The 17,511-nt window shown below is 43.3% G+C and overlaps 1 long non-coding RNA gene across 3 annotated transcripts in view; it reads right to left on the reverse strand.

The window, feature by feature from the left end:
- LOC310708389 overlaps positions 1–17,511 on the reverse strand; it is a 72,780-nt gene that overhangs the window by 13,206 nt on the left and 42,063 nt on the right. The gene's annotated exons all lie outside the window — the stretch shown is intronic.

Here is a 17,511-nt window from a genome sequence, read left to right on the forward strand (position 1 = left end):
AAACATTCAAACAGATTAAGCAACCAGATTAGCCACAGTTCCCAGCCTGTTTTTCCTTTATGGTGACCTACTCTCTCCCCCTGTCTCGCACCCAAAGGGAACCTGCTTCTGAGCCAACAGCCTCTCACTCTGTGGTTTCTGAGTAGCTGAACACCCTGGGTAACTTACTTTCCTCCAATCTATTAGGCTCTCGCCCTGAGTGGCATGAATCATTGCCCACAAGCACCCACAGTGAGAAACGCCCACCTCAGCAACAAAGCAAAATAAGAAAAAAACACATGAGAGAAAGGGGATGTCAGTAAACCACATTGGGTGTTTCTCTGCCCTTCTCAGTTCTGAGGAAATTCATGGGTTGCAAGGTCAGTAGGAAGCTGCTGGGAAGAGACATGCAGATGGGTTTGTTAGCCTCTCCCCTCTCTCTTCTCCTTACCCGCTGGCACAAACTGTGTTCAATGTCCTCCAGGGTCTTGGGGGAAGCATCTGTGGCTTCACCCCTTGTCTTGCATGAAACACTGCCCAATTTCAATGAAAATGCCCTTGCCCAATTTCTTCTGATGACAGAATTGGGAGCGCACTCTTTGAACACCTGCACAGGTGCAAGTCCAACAGATCAGCTTTCCTCAACCTGGGAGTCCTACAAATGTGGATGGACTCCAACTTCCATCAGCCCCATCCCAGGGAAGATGGGCATCGCAGTTGAAAACATCTTAAAGGCACCAAGTTTGTCAAAGATGGTGACAAAGGAATGCCCACCATGAGAATTCTTATCCTCGATCTGATTTCACTGAAATGCTGGCAATCTTCTATAACAAGTGTCATTATTTCAAGGCCTGTCGCAGCCTGTTACACTCTGGAAATCAATAGCACACAACAATTTGTAGTTACGCTGAATTCCATGTTGTTTTCCTAAACTGTTCAAGGAATCTAAATTGTATTAAAAAATTGAACTTTTCATCCATGTCTAATATTACTTGCGGGCTCACCTTACCCATACATGACAACTCAACTGCTTTGATCTGTCAGACTGGCAGATGCCACCTAGTACTCATTCCACACTTGCAAGAAGCCAATCTTTTAGTGTGGCAGCTCCTCAACGTTGTAGCTCCCTGCCTAGTGACATCAGACAGCCTCACTTTTTGACACCTGCTCAAAACATTATTCTTTAGGCAGGCCTATCCAGTCATGGAGAAGTTGAGATAAAAACACATGTCTTTTAAGCCCATTTTTCATTTTAATTATCTTTTTAAATACCTGTTTTTGAGTCTTTTGTTGATAATGCTAGTGTTTTATTTTTCTTTTCCATAGACCACTTAGAGGTTTGACTCTTTTTTTTTTTTACAATCAACCAGTACACTGTACAATGTTTTTAAAAATCAATAAATCTCATAGCATAGGAGTAAACCCCTGCTGATTACCTTTGCTGTGGTTGAATGATTAAACTCATCCTAGCAAGAAACTCTGCTTCAAAAGGCAGGTTGACCTCTAAGCATTTTGTTAAAATCTGATGTTACTAATGTACAATGCAACCTTATGCATACAGTGGTACTTCTGGTTACATACTTAATTCATTCCGGAGGTCCGTTCTTAACCTGAAACTGTTCTTAACTTGAGGTACCACTTTAGCTAATGGGGCCTCCCATGGCTGCCATGCCGCTGCTGCACGATTTCTGTTCTCATCCTGAAGCAAAGTTCTTAACCCGTGGTACTATTTCTGGGTTAGCGGAGTCTGTAACCCGAAGCGTATGTAACCTGAAGTGTATGTAACCCGAGGTACCACTGTATCTACTTTAAAGTAAATCCCTTTGAGCAGAGAGGGGATGATACCCATCATGCAGACGTACACAAGTCTTTATCGTGTATTCAGAATAATCCTTTGTACAGAAATTAAACTATACTTATTGGCCACAGTAGGAAATAGTTGCTCCCATTTTCCCCCTATTCAGTTTTGAATGTCTGTCTCCAATTTTCTTTCAAACAGATGAAGAAAGACACAGTGACACAAATGAGTGGCTTGCTGATATTAAGCTCCTTCTGTGATGAAGAATCTAATGATGTGATGAAGATTCATTAATGTTGTCATTCGCTTGAGAAATATGGCTAATTGAGACAATCTTCCACTCTGCCTTTAATCCACAGTAATTAGGTATGTAAACAGGATGAAAAGCAGTGCAACATAGGACTAGAAGTCTGCAACCCCAAAAATAGGCTAGTTAGCCCAAACCAGTCCAATTAGAGTTGCCATGCCGTGGTTCCAGAATTAAGGTAGCAGGAGGTGTTGGGCAGAGGGAAGACACAGTGGGCTGCCTTACCAGATGGTGAAATGAAGAAATACACATTAATATCTAAGGATGGGAGGCATTTTGGTGCAAGCTACAAAACTGCCCTAAATGCCAGGTCACAATGCTATGTTGATTTTGGAAAACTTAAGTTTCATAATATCACTACTACCAGGGTACTAATTTGGCTCGCAAGTCCATTTTCTCCAAGCCATGTTGGGTATGGACAGGTAAAGTTATGACTACCAGCCAAAAGAGGGGTTATTGTTTTGTTTGTTGTTGTGTGCTTTTATACTGCAGCCCCCCTGTGATCCTCAGATGAAGGGTGGTATATAAATTTAATAAATAATAATGATAACAATCAGCGGCGTAGCGTGGGTTGTCAGCACCCGGGGCAAGGCAAGTAATTTGCGCCCCCTAACCCGGGGCAAGGCAAGTAATTTGCGCCCCCTAACCCCTAACCTGCCGCCGCTGCCAGCTTCTTCTTGCTGCTGCCTGGTCTGGTCTGGTGTGGTTCGCTCCCGTGCTCAGCGCTGCGCTGGGCGGCCGCTGCACTGTCCCTCCCCCAGATAGTCCCTCGCTCTCTCTCCGCACTGCACGCCTGGCACCCACCCCCTCCACAGTGGGCGGCGACCCAGCGGCTCGGATCGGATTCGCACAGCCAGCACTGCAGTGAGAGAAAGTGAGTGAACCAGGTAGGGGCAGAGAGCTGCGAGTGCAAGCGCGCCCCCCCACAGATGTTGCACCCGGTGCGGCCGCCCCCCCCTGCACCCCCCACGCTACGCCACTGATAACAATAATTTGCAAGCACTACCAATCAGCTGAACCTTGGTGCCTGCAAAACCCCATGCCTTGCCTGCAGTTTGATTGCAACACGTACAAATGAAGAAAACAGGGGTTACAGGCACCACCAATGAGCTGCCTCCATTGGTCTGATTTCAGATTTGTCTGAAGCCATCATTGCTTTAAAAGAAGAAGCAGCCTTTGGTCTCCCTATATCTATGATGCATCCTGATAGAAGCGACAGAGGGGTATGTTGTTGTTGTTTTCTAAAGGAAATTGTGGTGAGCAAAAGGCATAAGACCAAAACAAAACAAAAGCCCCAGCAAACACCACCTCAATAAACTGAGATTTGTTTCTGCAGCCATGATTTCAGCTAGAGAAGGGATGCATGGAACTCTTGGAAATATTGCATAAAGACATGTGAGAGTCTATGGCATTATAAATCTGATAGAACAGCTATATTATAGCCACAACTATTTGTTCTACTGAATAAAAAATGTTCTCTATATGATCTGCAGTGCAATTGTGTGTGCACTTACACGAAAGTAAGTCCCGCTGAATACAACAGAAGTTGCTTCTGAGTAAACATGCATTTGATTGGGGACGTCCTTGATCCTGTAAAATCTACACTGTAGATAATCATTACCATGCTCCCACGATAATTTCCCCAGCCACTCTGGGCGGCTTCCAATCAAGTGTTAAAAACAATACCCAAAGAAGCCCAACAGCTTTGGCTCCCCTAAAAAAAGTTCAACATTTTTGCCCTGCACCCCCCAGAAATGGGGCTTTCCTCCTCCCTAAGAAAATCTCAACAACTTTGACCTGAACCCCCCAAAAGGTGGTAGCTCACTGCCAGTTTTTAACACTGTGAGAAGATTGCAGTCTCTTGAGAGTTGGCCACCCCTTCTTATAGATCATATTGGGCATTGCCCTACACATTTTGATCTGCTTGCCTCCTTACTTACATCCAGTCCCGCGACTGGCATGCTAAGATGAAGCTTTTTACACAGTTGTGTGATTCTTCTTTGGCTTCATTCATCAAATCAAAGAATATTCACATTGGCCAGGCTCCAGCTATTACTGACAGCTACTGTAGAGGGCAGGGGGAAGAAAGCTTCTATTCAGCCACAAGTTGGATAATATCTATTTTAGTCCATTCGTGGGAGTTGAGAAGTTGAGTCATTTTATTGTCCTATCATGGAGGACATTCATAATAGATATCTGACTCACTTTTTACCAGGAAAAGCCAACTGATCAGTATCTAAGAATCTTCTTTTCTTCTTATTTTTGGCTAAGAGCTCGGTTACTGCAAAGTGGCAACTTTTACATAAGCATTTAATGCTTGTGAAGAAACATACCCTTCTATTACCAATAACTCATATTAATTTCCCATTAGAAAATGGAATTGGTTTGTCGGCGCTGCTTAAACTATTTTACCACCCAATCCTTTAAATGTCTAGTGAAACGTAATTCCCATTGAGCTCAGTGGGGCATCCTAACAGGTACCTGACTCCACAAGATTGCAGCCTTCATGGATATTACCTGCGTAATGAAATGTTTAATGATTTCATTCAGTCTGTAACTGAAGTCATTTTATTAAATTTATGTAAATTGTTTTATAGAGCCACTATAATAATTTCATGTTCTTACAACCTTTAACCACACAAGAAAAAAATACAGTATACTATGGGAAGGGAGAAAGCATGTGCAGCTACTCCCCAGCACACCAACATTGGCACTGCACATGCAGAGACAAAACATCTGGATGCCACCTAAAGATTCCTGCATCAAAGTACTAAAAGCAAAGTGCCCAAATTCATCATAGTTGAACAATACCTTTATCAGGACCATCTAAAACAGGCATAGGCAAACTCGGCCCTCCAGATGTTTTCGGACTACAACTCCCATGATCCCTAGCTAACAGGACCAGGGGTCAGAGATGATGGGAATTGTAGTCCCAAAACATCTGGAGGGCCGAGTTTGCCTGTGCCTGATCTAAAAAGTAGGCTTTGAGTTCTCCAGTACTCATTGCATGGGGTGTTATGTAAATCAGGAGTTCAATGACGCAATGTTGTAATCACAAAACATATCTTTTCCCACAGTCTTCAGAAGGACTGTAGAGGGAGATTACACACTTAGGTCACAAAGGTCATCATATCTACTCAGAAGATGCATTGAATTTAATGCGGCCTCAACTGAAACAGGCTCTACTAAGAGTTCTGCATGCCATACCCTCCAACATTTCTCCAATGAAAACAGGGACGTCCTAAGGGAAACTGGGACATTCCAGAATCAAATCAGAAACTAGGATGCCTTCTGTAAATCCAGGACTGTCCCTGGGAAATAGGGACACTTGGAGGGTTTGGCCTGTTGCTGGGACAAAGAAACACACCATGGCCGAATCCCCATTTTTGACAATGTTAATCTCAGTACAGTGGTGCCCCGCAAGACGAATGCCTCGCAAGACGGAAAACTCGCTAGATGAAAGAGTTTTCCGTTTTGGAGGTGCTTCACAAAACGAATTTCCTATGGGCTTGCTTCGCAAGACGACAATGTCTTGCGAGATCCTGCTGGTTTTTTCCCCTCCCCCCCCTTTTTCTAAGCCGCTAAGCCGCTTATCAGCTGATCCGATCAGCAGATAAGCCGCTAAAAGCCGCTAAAAGCCACTAAAAGCCGCTAATAGCGCTAATCCGCTAATCCGTCAATGGGCTTGCTTCGCAAGACGAAAAAACCGCTAGACGAAGAGAATCACAGAACGGATTCTTTTCGTCTTGCGAGGCACCACTGTAGTTCCCTGGCTCTGCCCCCAGCCTTCAGTGAAACACACAGGTTCCTTGTTAGGCAGATCGGGAAAATGAAAATAGAAAATCAGCCAAGTGATTGCCCCCTATGTCAGCCAAGCTGTGCATCCATCACAGGCCCACGTGGGGTGCCCGAAATGATGACTCAGCAGGTGGGCAGGGAGGGGTTATGCATTCTGCTCTCCATGCCTTGGGTTACATTTTTTTTATTTTATTGTTTTGGTCCAATATGTCCCTAGTAAAACCTAGTAAATCACAAGGTTGATCCCAAACTCACAAGCCTAAAGTCTGTCCTGCACTTATTTAGTGAGTATTTTTAAATGTACATTAAAAGACATCAGCAAACCCATCAGGATTTTTCAGTTGGTGTGGACCAGGTGATAAATCCTGCATTAGGGCTGCAAACCTATACGCATTTACCTGGGAGTAAGTCCCATCGTACTCCATGGGACTAAATACAAGGAAACATGTTTTAGAGATTGCACTGTAAATGATAACATATATAGTAGAGAAAGAAGCAGGCACTTTACTGCAGTTGCCCCATTTTGCCAGCAGGAGCGCCCACACCTGCAAACTGCTGCAATCACCAAAGTTCCCCCAACCTTCCTTCCACCTCATCCGAGTGCCTCTGCCGTGGCCCCTTCATGTGCCACTTCTAATCTATGCCATAAATTATTGGAAAAGCTCCAAGAATAGTTAGACAGAGCTGTTCCACCTGGCCTTTGGTTTGGACTTTATGTCTTCCCTTATATCTTCCCTCCCCTTACAGTTTTGATCTATGGGCTACTTTTAAAACGAGGCTGCATTTTAAATTGCATTTTAACCTGTATTTTAAATTGGGTTGTTTTTTTCTTCTTCTTCCCCTATTATGTTTCTATTGTAATTTTACTGGTGTTAGCTGCCCTGAGCCCGGCTCTGGCCGGGGAGGGCGGGGTATAAATAAAATTATTATTATTAATTATTATTATTATTATTATTATTATTATTATTATATCCCGTATGAGGAACATTTTTAAGCTTCAGGACCACGTTCTCATTCCAAGGGCCACATTGCAGGGGTGGGTGTGTCCAGAGGCAAAAACAGGTGGAGGAATGAATGTCAATTTTACCTTTGTATAGCTAGTTTCTGCACACACACAGCCATCTCTAGCCTCCATCCAGACTATCAAAAGTTAGGATCAGAGTTCAAAGACAAATTCCAGGGAGGCAAAAACACTCGAGGAGGAATAAATAAAAATAAAATAAAAAATTGTCCAGTAGGTAAAGGTACCCCTGACCGTTAGGTCCAGTCGTGGCTGACTCTGGGGTTGCGGCGCTCATCTCGCTTCATGGGCCGAGGGAGCCGGCATACAGCTTCCGGGTCATGTGGCCAGCATGACTGAGCCACTTCTGGCGAACCAGAGCAGCGCACGGAAATGCCATTTACCTTCCTGCCAGAGCAGTACCTATTCATCTACTTGCACTTGACATGCTTTTGAACTGCTAGGTTGGCAGGAGCAGGGACCGAGCAACGGGCACTCACCCCGTGGCGGGGATTCAAACCGCCAACCTTCCAATCAGCAAGTCCTAGGCTCTGTGGTTTAGACCACAGTGCTTATACCCAGAACAAACTTAGTTGGTCTCTAAGGCGCTACTGGACAATTTTTTATTTCTTTATTTATTTCAACTGCATCAGACCAACACGGCTACCTACCTGACTCAAGGAGGATGTGAGGCAGGGACAGTAGGAGGTGTGGCTGAGGAGAGGGGGCAGCCTGGCAGAGGACCAGAGAGAGAGGTGTGAAGGGCTGCATTTGGATAGCTCAGTTGGTTAGAGTGTGGTGCTGATAATGCCAAGGTTGCAGGTTGTATGGGACAGCTGCATATCCCTGCATTTCAGGGGCTTAGACTAGATGATCCTCAGGGACCCTTCTAGCTCTAGAATTCTATGATTCTATGTGTAGAATCAATAAAGTGCTTTATTTGATAGTATTAGGGATGTCATTTCCATTCCTACCACTACGCAATACATCTTGCTTTCCACTATTTAATGTACTGTACCCAATTCTTTATCTATGTTACAAATTTTAGGTAATTAATGATGTCATTATTTTCATACCAGTCAATTTAAAGGAAATGTCAAAACAATGCACAGGAAAACTGTCGTTAATTATGCATTGCAGTCATTCCCAAACTTCCCCCACCCACCATGGACCGCTTTGTACATTATTGAGGATCTTGGGAGACCGCTTAAAGATTTTTCTTCCTTTTATAGCTATTTTAATGTGCTGTCCTAGTTACATTGTATTTTTACTGCTACTTTTATTCCTTATATATAGTATTCCGATTTGAATTCCATAGAATTCAAAACGTAATGCAATAAAATTGAATACAATATAACAAAGGAAGTAATAAAAATAAATTCAATATCAATATGAATATTTAATGTGATAGATGGGCCATCTTCAGTCACAAATCCAGAGACTTGCTGAAGCCCAAGATAGGGAAAGGGGTAGTACATTAAATGAATTAAAATCTCCGGAACCTGATGAGATGGACCCAAGGGTACTAAAGGAGCTGTAATCTCAGAGCCTTTGCCTATAATCTTTGAGAATTATTGGAGAACAGGTGAGGTCCCTGTGGACTGGAGACCACAAGTTTAACCTGAGACAACAATGTCATGCAGCAGCAAAAAAAGCTAATGCTATTCTAGGCTGCATCAACAATCGTATAGTATCCAAATACAGTGGTGCCCCGCAAGACGAATGCCTCGCAAGACGGAAAACTCACTAGACGATAGTTTGCCGTTTTAGAGGTGCTTCGCAAAACGAATCTCCTATGGGCTTGCTTCGCAGACGAAAATGTCTTGCGAGTTCCTGCCGGTTTTTTTTCCTCCCCCCCCCCCTTTTTCTAAGCCGCTAAGCCGCTTATCAGCTGATCCGATAAACTGATAAGCCGCTAAAAGCCGCTAATAGCGCTAATAGCGCTAATCCGTCAATGGGCTTGCTTCGCAAGACGAAAAAACCGCTAGACGAAGAGAATCACAGAACGGATTCTTTTCGTCTTGCGAGGCACCACTGTATAGTAATAATAGCAGTAGTCTCATTCTATTAATAATAGAAGTAGCAATAGTAATAGTAAGTCTCACTCTATTCTGTCTTAATCAGACCACACCTGGAGTACTGTGTCCAGTTCTGGGCACCTCAATTTAAGAAGGATGTTGACAAGCTGGAACGTGTGCAAAGGAGGGGGACCAAGATGATCAAGGGTCTGGAAAACCAAGCCTTATGAGGAGCACTTGAAGGAGCTGGGCATGTTTAGCCTGGAAAAGAGGAGACTGAGAGGAGATAGGATAAAGGTAAAAGGTAAAGGGACCCTTGACCATTAGGTCCAGTTGCAGACAACTCTGGGGTTGCAGCGCTCATCTCGCTTCATTGGCCAAGGGAGCCGGCATACAGCTTCCGGGTCATGTGGCCAGCATGACTAAGCCACTTCTGGCAAACAAGAGCAGCGCATGGAAACGCCATTTACCTTCCTGCTGGAGCGGTACCTATTTATCTACTTGCACTTGACGTGTTTTCGAACTGCTAGGTGGGCAGGAGATGGGACCGAGCAACGGGAGCTCACCCCGTCACGGGGATTCGAACTGCCGACCTTCCAATCGGCAAGCCCTAGGCTCTGTGGTTTAGACCACAGCGCCACCCAGCCATCTTCAAATACCTTAAGAGCTGTCACGAGGAGAAGGCAGCAAGCTTGTTTTCTCCTGCTCTGGAGAAGAGGACCCAAACCCATGGATTCAAGTTACAAGAAAGGAGATTCTGACTAAGTATTAGGAATAACTTTCTGACAGTAAGAGTTGTTCGACAGTGGAACAGGCTCCTTCGGGAGGTGGTGGGCTTCCCTTCTTTAGAGGTTTTTACGCAGAGGTAGGATGGCCATCTGTCAGGGATGCTTTAGTTGAGATTCGCTCATTGCAGGGACTTGGACTAGATGACCCTCAGGGTCCCTTCCAATTCTATGATTCTACCACCGGAATGAAGCTTGTGAACCACTGGTAGTCCAAGGACCACAGTATGTAATCCTCTGATTTACTGACTGTGGGCTATTTAAACAATAAAAACAAAGGGCATGATGAGCAAACACTGATCATATTTGCTAGACTGACCTTGATTGTATTCTCTGGCTTTACAGTATTCCCATTCTGGATCCAGGACAAAAAAGCAAGCAGCAGCAATTTCCACTTCCGACAGATTTCTGTGGCCGTTGTATAGTTTCTCATTTGGCAGGCCACCTCAACAAAGGCTGAGTGTTGATAGTAGCACAAAGTTTCTGGCAGATGTAATGTTTTTGATTAGGGATTCTAAGAACTTTATGTTTTATGAAACAAAATAAAAAAATTCCATCCAGTAGCACCTTAGAGACCAACTAAGTTTGTTATTGGTATGAGCTTTTGTGTGCATGCACACTTTTTCAGATACATGAAGTAGTGTACATACACACAAAAGCTCATACTGATAACAAACTTAGTTGGTCTCTAAGGTGCTACTGGACGGATTTTTTTTATTTTGTTTCGACTACAGCAGACCAACATGGCTACCTACCTGTAACTAGATTTATATTGGTTTCCCATTTGCTCTGATTCAGTTTTTTATAGTGCAGGTTTTTGCAGGGAAAGATCCAAAACAAAAGAAAAATGAAATAATTCTTTTAGAACTTGGATATGGAGCTTTAAAATGCAGTCCGTGCCTGGAAAGTGTGGAGGAAAGGTGAGTGTGGATAAACAAATAATCCCAATCCATCTCACGTTTCCTTGCAGCAACCAATTTTTTGAGGTGGGGAGTTACTCAAGAGTTAATGACAGGAAATTGTCACATTTAGTTTGGCCTTGAAACTCACTTCAGTGTCAAAAGCAGTTTGCCAGCTTCATGAGGCACTGCTATTTATATATATATAAAAATAAGCCAATGTACCATTAGGTCCACAGCACTGGATTAATGGTTGTTTGTTAGCTAGCTCTGATAATTCATATGGTTCCTATTATTTCATTTATTTAGAGCATTTGCACCCCAACCTTCAGCCACAAAAGCTCCCAGATTGGTTTACATAGGATTATAAATCAATATGATTATAACTTTATTTTAAAATGTGAAGTTGCTGTGTTTTTTTTGGGGGGGGGGGACAACCAATTTTCTGTGGATTAACATCCTTTGAAAAATATCTCATGGATTCGAATAGACAGACTGTCTGCTTCTGCAGCAATTTGTTCCATGACTTTAGAGGCATATAGCCCATCTTTCTTTTCTACAGATTAATAACTGCTTCCCATTTTAGAGCAAAAAAAGGAAGTATCCCACAGTGATTGAAACAGCCAAACTTCTGCATATTTCCACTTAAAAGAATCAATAGCCACATTCTTTTTACCTATATGTTTTCGGGAATTTATCATCAGTCTCCATTTGCGGCAACTAGCTGTGTGACACACACGTCCAACAAAAAGTCTCTTTTCATTATAATTAGTTAAAGCAAGGCTTCTGCTAAAAGACTTCAGACTTCTCCAGCTAAATAATCAGTCTGCTGTGTTCTGAATTCAATGAAGCCATAATATGTTTAATATGAAAGGCACTCCTTGCATTAAAGTTCTTACTTTTTTGTGAAAAGAACCATGAACACAAAACGATGCATTTATAGGGAGCCCATTATGCAGATGACTTCCTTTATTCTGGAATAAATCCACTACCAATGCCTGTGGAATTATAAATTTGTGCAAGTGCCCAAAGAGGAGAAAAGCAATGAGACTGCAGAGTTAGCACAGGAATGAGCAAGGACTGGTGGCAGTTTAATCAATGGGAATCAATTCCAAACTGACAGATTCAAAGAGACTATAAATATGAGGTTGAACGTATTAAATGGAAAGGCATCTTCCTGGGAAACAGCTGTGGAATTTTATTGCTTCAACATACTTTAATAGTAAAGTATTGACCAAAAAGGAGGAGGTAAAAGCTGCAGAATATCTAAGAGAGAACCATCAGAAAAAAGATTGTGAATGTCTGGGATAACTCCGCTGGTAGATGTTATGTACTAACCTTGGATCCTAGAACAATAGGCAAGTAGGATCCTAGAATGCAACTGATTGGCTTGCTGGAGAAGACCAATCAGGCTCCAGGAAGAAGTTAATCAGCCTATTAGGCTGGTAGGATCGTAGAATGCCACAACTGATTGGCCTGCAGGAAAAGACCAATCAGGCTCCAGGAGGGAAGCAGAATCAGCCAATCAGATGGGACTCATTGTGTAAATAATGTATATAAAAGCCTGAGGTTTGGGGGGCAATTCAGTCTCTGTTTTGAAAGCTGCAATAAAGAGCATGAAATCACTATGGGACTCTGAGTATATTCAGTAGAGCATAAGGTTCTTAATCTTAGGGTCATGGGTTTGAGCCCCAGATTGGGCAAAAGATTCTTGCATTGCAGGGGGTTGGAATAGATGATTCTTGTGGTTCCTTACAACTCTATAATTCTATGATTCTATTAATGCTGGCCAAGACATGCCAACTACATCCTTCATTGAAAAATTATTCAGGCTCAGTTAGTGGTGGTTAGTGGTTTGTCCATGGGAGCTAATTGTTAGGATATGTACCCAGCTCAAGAAGAATGACAAGAAAAACTGATGGACTATGCAGAAATGGTGAAATTAACAGGAAAAAATAGAGACAAAGACAACAGAGACTTTAAAATAGACTGGGAACCATTTATGTTGTACTTACAGAATACTGCAAAGAAGTGGGTTTGATTAAACTCTTACAACTAATAAAACAAGAAACTCGAAAACAATTACAGTATAAAAATGACAAGATCAGAATAATATTCAGATTTACGAAAGCTTTATTGAGAGTTAATAAAACAGGCAGAAGAAATTAGTATGTAATGAACCAGAAGAGGGAGTTGAGGGAAGCTGGGGGGAGGGGGAGGGGGAATTTGGGAATTGTATTTTGCTTTTTTATGGAGACAAAGTTATTGTGATGAACAAAATTTAATTAAAATTATTTTTATTTATTTTTTAGAAAAAGGAGATGTACCCATATCATTCCTGAAGGGAAAATGACATCTTCCAGCCCCTCCAAGAGTAGATCTTAAAGTTTTTATGTGAAAGAAACTGCAGTTTTTGTAAAGAGAGAGAGAGAGGGAGGGAGAGAGAAAGAGAACTGAGAGCTAACAGTGAGCTACTCTGAAAGCTCCTTCACATACATGCATCTCTCTGTGTAGACTTGATGTGAGGGCTCATCCACACTGGGTCTCCTCTCCCCCCCCCCCCCGTACCACCACTTTCCCTAAAAAAAACCCTGCTCTTTAACTCTAAATCCAAACAAACAGCAATTGGGGGTTTTTGTGTGTTATGTTCTGAGTTGAATAGGATGCAAAATGCAGCAGTCTGATTGGTCCTAGAACAATAGGATCCAAAATGCAGCAGTCTGATTGGTCCTAGAACAATGCAGCAGTATGATTGGCCTCCAGGAGCCATCCAATCCAGCTCCAGGTGGAAGTGAATCCGCAACCTGATTGGCCTACAGGAGAATCCCAGAATTAGCCAATCATATGCAGCCCATTGTGTAAATAATGTATATAAAGTAGATATTTTGGAGGAACTTTCATTCCTCCTCACTACTATGAGCTGAAGAAAGAGCATGAAATCCAGTCCGAGTATATTTCACTGTGGATTGCAGTTTACTCCAAATTAGCAGTACATAGCGGGTTTTCATGGGGAAAGCGCTGTAACAAAAATTAAAGCGCTCGGACCCACAGGTTTAAAGAGTACCTAGAAATGTGGCACAAAAGGAAGTCTGAATATGCCCTGAAATAACAGGCCTGCGGCTTCCTATGAGTATTTGTGCTACTTGCTTCCACCGGTGCTATGCTCTACTTGTGTATTTTTTAATAAAGCAAATATTGCAAAGACACCAAAAGTCTTCATTGTTCAGGAAGTCAGACCCAGATAGCTCTGCTTCTGAAACGTTGCCCTGCTCAGGAGACCGGGCCTGCCGATATAAGCAAATATTAGCTAGCAATTTTGCGATTTCGTCGACTGGTTTTGTTAAAAGGTTTTCAGCGACTGTATACTTTTCCCTGCATGCAATGACAGCACTTGTGCAAAACACTGAAACGCAGCCTGGCCACCTGATTCACCTCCCCACACACTGGCATTTGGGGAATTATTTGCTAGCTGGCTGGTTGCATTTCCCACACTGAGAAAGCAGTACTATTTTTAAAAGAGGAAGAAAGAATTAAAAGAAAAGATGTGACCAGTTCTTTCATGGGGGTATGACATTTCAGATAGATTAGGCAGAGTGAGGCAGACATCACGTGCGACAATCGCTGCAGGGTGGATGGGAAAGATGTTGAAGGGCAGAACTACAATATGTGGCGTGCCCTACATCTCCTGCTGCCGTCAGGTGCAGGGGAGAACATTGTCCCATCTGCACTGTTGAAGCCTTTGGAAAGGTTCTTGCCATTCCGAAAAGCAGACAACAATGGCATGAAATTAAATATCTTCTTGGATCCCCAGTTACTTTGGCTGCTTTCTCACAGCTAGCGCAGGATCAGAGTTTGCCGGGGCTAATTTTGCAATACATAAATGATGTAATAATAATAAAAATTTATTTATACCTCGCCCATCTGGCTGAATTTCCCCAGCCACTCTGGGTGGCTTCCAACACAAGATTAAAAATACATTAAAACATCAGTCATTAAAAACTTCCCTAAACAGGGCTGCCTTCAGATGTCTTCTAAACATCAGATAGTTGTTTATTTCTTTGACATCTGACGGGAAGGCGTTCCAAAGGGCAGACGCCACTATCAAGAAGCCCTCCTGCCTGGTTCCCTGGAACTTCGCTTCTCGCAATGAGGGAACTGCCAGAAGGCCCTCAGCGCTGGACCTCAGTTGAATGATGGGGGTGGAGATGCTGGGGGTGGAGATGCTCCTTCAGGTATACAGGACTGAGACCGTTTAGGGCTTTAAAGGTCAGCACCAACACTTTGAATTGTACTCGGAAATGTACTGGGAGCCAATGTAGGTCTTTCAAGAGCAGTGTTATGTGGCCTCGGCGGCCGCTCCCAGTCACCAGTCTAGCTGCTGCATTCTGGATTAGTTGTAGTTTCCGGGTCACCTTAAAAGGTAGCCCCACGTAGAGCGCATTGCAGTAATCCAAGCAGTAGATAACTAGAGCATGCACCACTCTGGCGAGACAGTCTGCGGGTAGGTAGGGTCTCCGCCTGCGTACCAGATGGAGCTGGTAGACAGCAGCCCTGGACACAGAATTGACCTGTGCCTCCATGGACAGCTGCGAGTCCAAAATGACTCCCAGACTGTGCACCTGGTCCTTTAGTGGTACAATTACCCCATTCAGAACCATGGAATCCCTCACCCCCTCCCTCCCTCCCTCCGCCTGTCCCAGAAAAACAGTACTTCTGTCTTGTCAGGATTCAACCTCAATCCGTTAGCCACCATCCATCCTCCAACCGCCTCCAGCAAACAACAGCACAATTGAATTGAAGAAGGAGAAGCTGTTCAGCAAAGGCAAACCTTTACTGGTACCAGGTTGGGCATTGGCTAAGGACCACGGGGGCTCAGAAGGGCCCCTCATGGGCCACACCTAGCTGTGCAGCCACTCTCTCCACCCCGGGCTCTCACATGGCCATTTTAGTGGAAGACGAGTGGCACTGCTGCACGAAAAACCCATAAAGCAAAGCCCCAGACTACACATCTTTCCTACTTCACAATTACATAGATGCAAAACATGCACCCAAAATGGCATTTTTCATGTTTACTCAACCCTGAAAATAGCTATGAGTCTCCCACCCACATTCTAAAACTTTCGAGAAATTGGCTCCAAAACTGGCTTGGAATATTTCGAAGCAATTAAATATCTAGTGAAACATGTTTTTTTAAATATATGTATATAATGGAATGTTAGACAAAAGCTGTTAACAGAACAGACATGCCTCGTGGAATTAAAATTAATATATGCTCATTCCAATAGACTCAAGTTTGCTGTCTGCAGATTAGGCTTTTCATAAGGATGTTTTAACAGGGAGGATAATTGCATCCGTTTATAACGGAGGTGTGGGATGAAAGAAAGAAAAAATGTTAGACAGAAGAAGGAGTGTAGATTGATATGTACTGAAGTTCTCACTGTCAACCCACAACTTAACATAGATCATGCAGAGTGTCATAGAAAAATACAAGCCCACAATGTTATGACTTTCCAAAGCTGAAATTCATCAGCTTTGCTGTAATAATAAACCGTTATAACGCTTTTTTAGTGTGCACAAAGCACTTGGCACAGATTATACAGTAATTCTTTGCAAGGCCAACCATGGTTATTATAGCCCAGGGGTCAGCAAACGGGGCTGGTCCCCTGTCCCTCAGACCTTGTGGGGGGGCAGACTATATTTTGGAAATAAAAAAAATGAAAGAATTCCTATGCCCCACAAATAACCCAGAGATACATTTTAAATAAAAGGACACATTCTACTCATGTAAAAACATGCTGACTCCTGGACCGTCCGCAGGCCGGATTTAGAAGGCAATTGGGCCGGATCCTGCCTACCCATGTTATAGCCTGTGTTATAGAAGGGAGGAAGGAGAAGGGCAGGGATGAGAAGGTTTCCAAGGACATGCCCAAAGTAAAGAGTTCATAGCAGAGGTGAGATTCGAACAGAGAACTTTCTGATTCATGATTCTTAGGGCCAAACTACAGGTGAGTTAGGGAATCTGTGATCCCAGATGCACTTTTCTCTTCCTAAAAGCAACTGCAAGAGGGATACATGTCAGGAGTCAGCAGGGAGGGTTAGACCTCCCCCCTGCCCGCCCCGCCCAAGCATGGCAGCCCTATTCCAAATCATCCCAACCCAACACGTGACTGCTTTTAGGAAAAGAGGGCATCCAGTCCCATTGTCTCCATCACATTTGGTTTGTTGCTTAGGCACACCAGCACACCCGCTTTAGAATAAACAGCTTAAAGACCTTGCAAGGTCAAAGTCGGTCCTTTCTGCTTCCCCATCTATCAAATGAAGACATGTTCACCAGCAAGCGATGGCCAGCCTACTGAAGGTGCATAAGTATATGAAGTGGTCCTCGCCTGACTTATTTCAAGTGAAATATATTCTTCATCACCCATCAAGGTCATGATCTGATATATAGATAGTCAACATGGTGCCCTCGGTTTCACCTTTCACCAGCCCGGCTAGCATGCCCAATGTTCAGGAATAATGGGAGTAGAAGTTCAACAGCTAGTAATCACCTAGCTCTGTTACCTCAGCTGAAGGGATACAAACTGGTCATACGACTAAAACTGCCTCTGTTCATGAGTTCTTGGAAGCCTTCCAGAACTATGGATATATGATCATTCTTATCTTCATATAGAATCATAACAGATCTAGCTGGTGCTTTTTTTCTTTAAAAAAATGTTTAGGGGTAATTTCATTTCCCTACTCATATTGAAATACTGCCCCTCAATTAGGCCAAACGTAGATTCACAGAATGTTTAGGGGGTATGCGTACCCCTGAGTCCCCGCAGAAAAAAGCACTGAATCTAGTACAAACAGAACAAAACACTGATCTGTACAAAATTTTATTCTGATTTGACAATTCTCATTTGCCCAGTGTAGTGTGCTCTCTAG

The sequence above is a fragment of the Podarcis liolepis genome (genome assembly GCF_965112155.1).
Source record: "Podarcis liolepis genome assembly, chromosome: 5".
Lineage (NCBI taxonomy): Eukaryota > Metazoa > Chordata > Lepidosauria > Squamata > Lacertidae > Podarcis > Podarcis liolepis.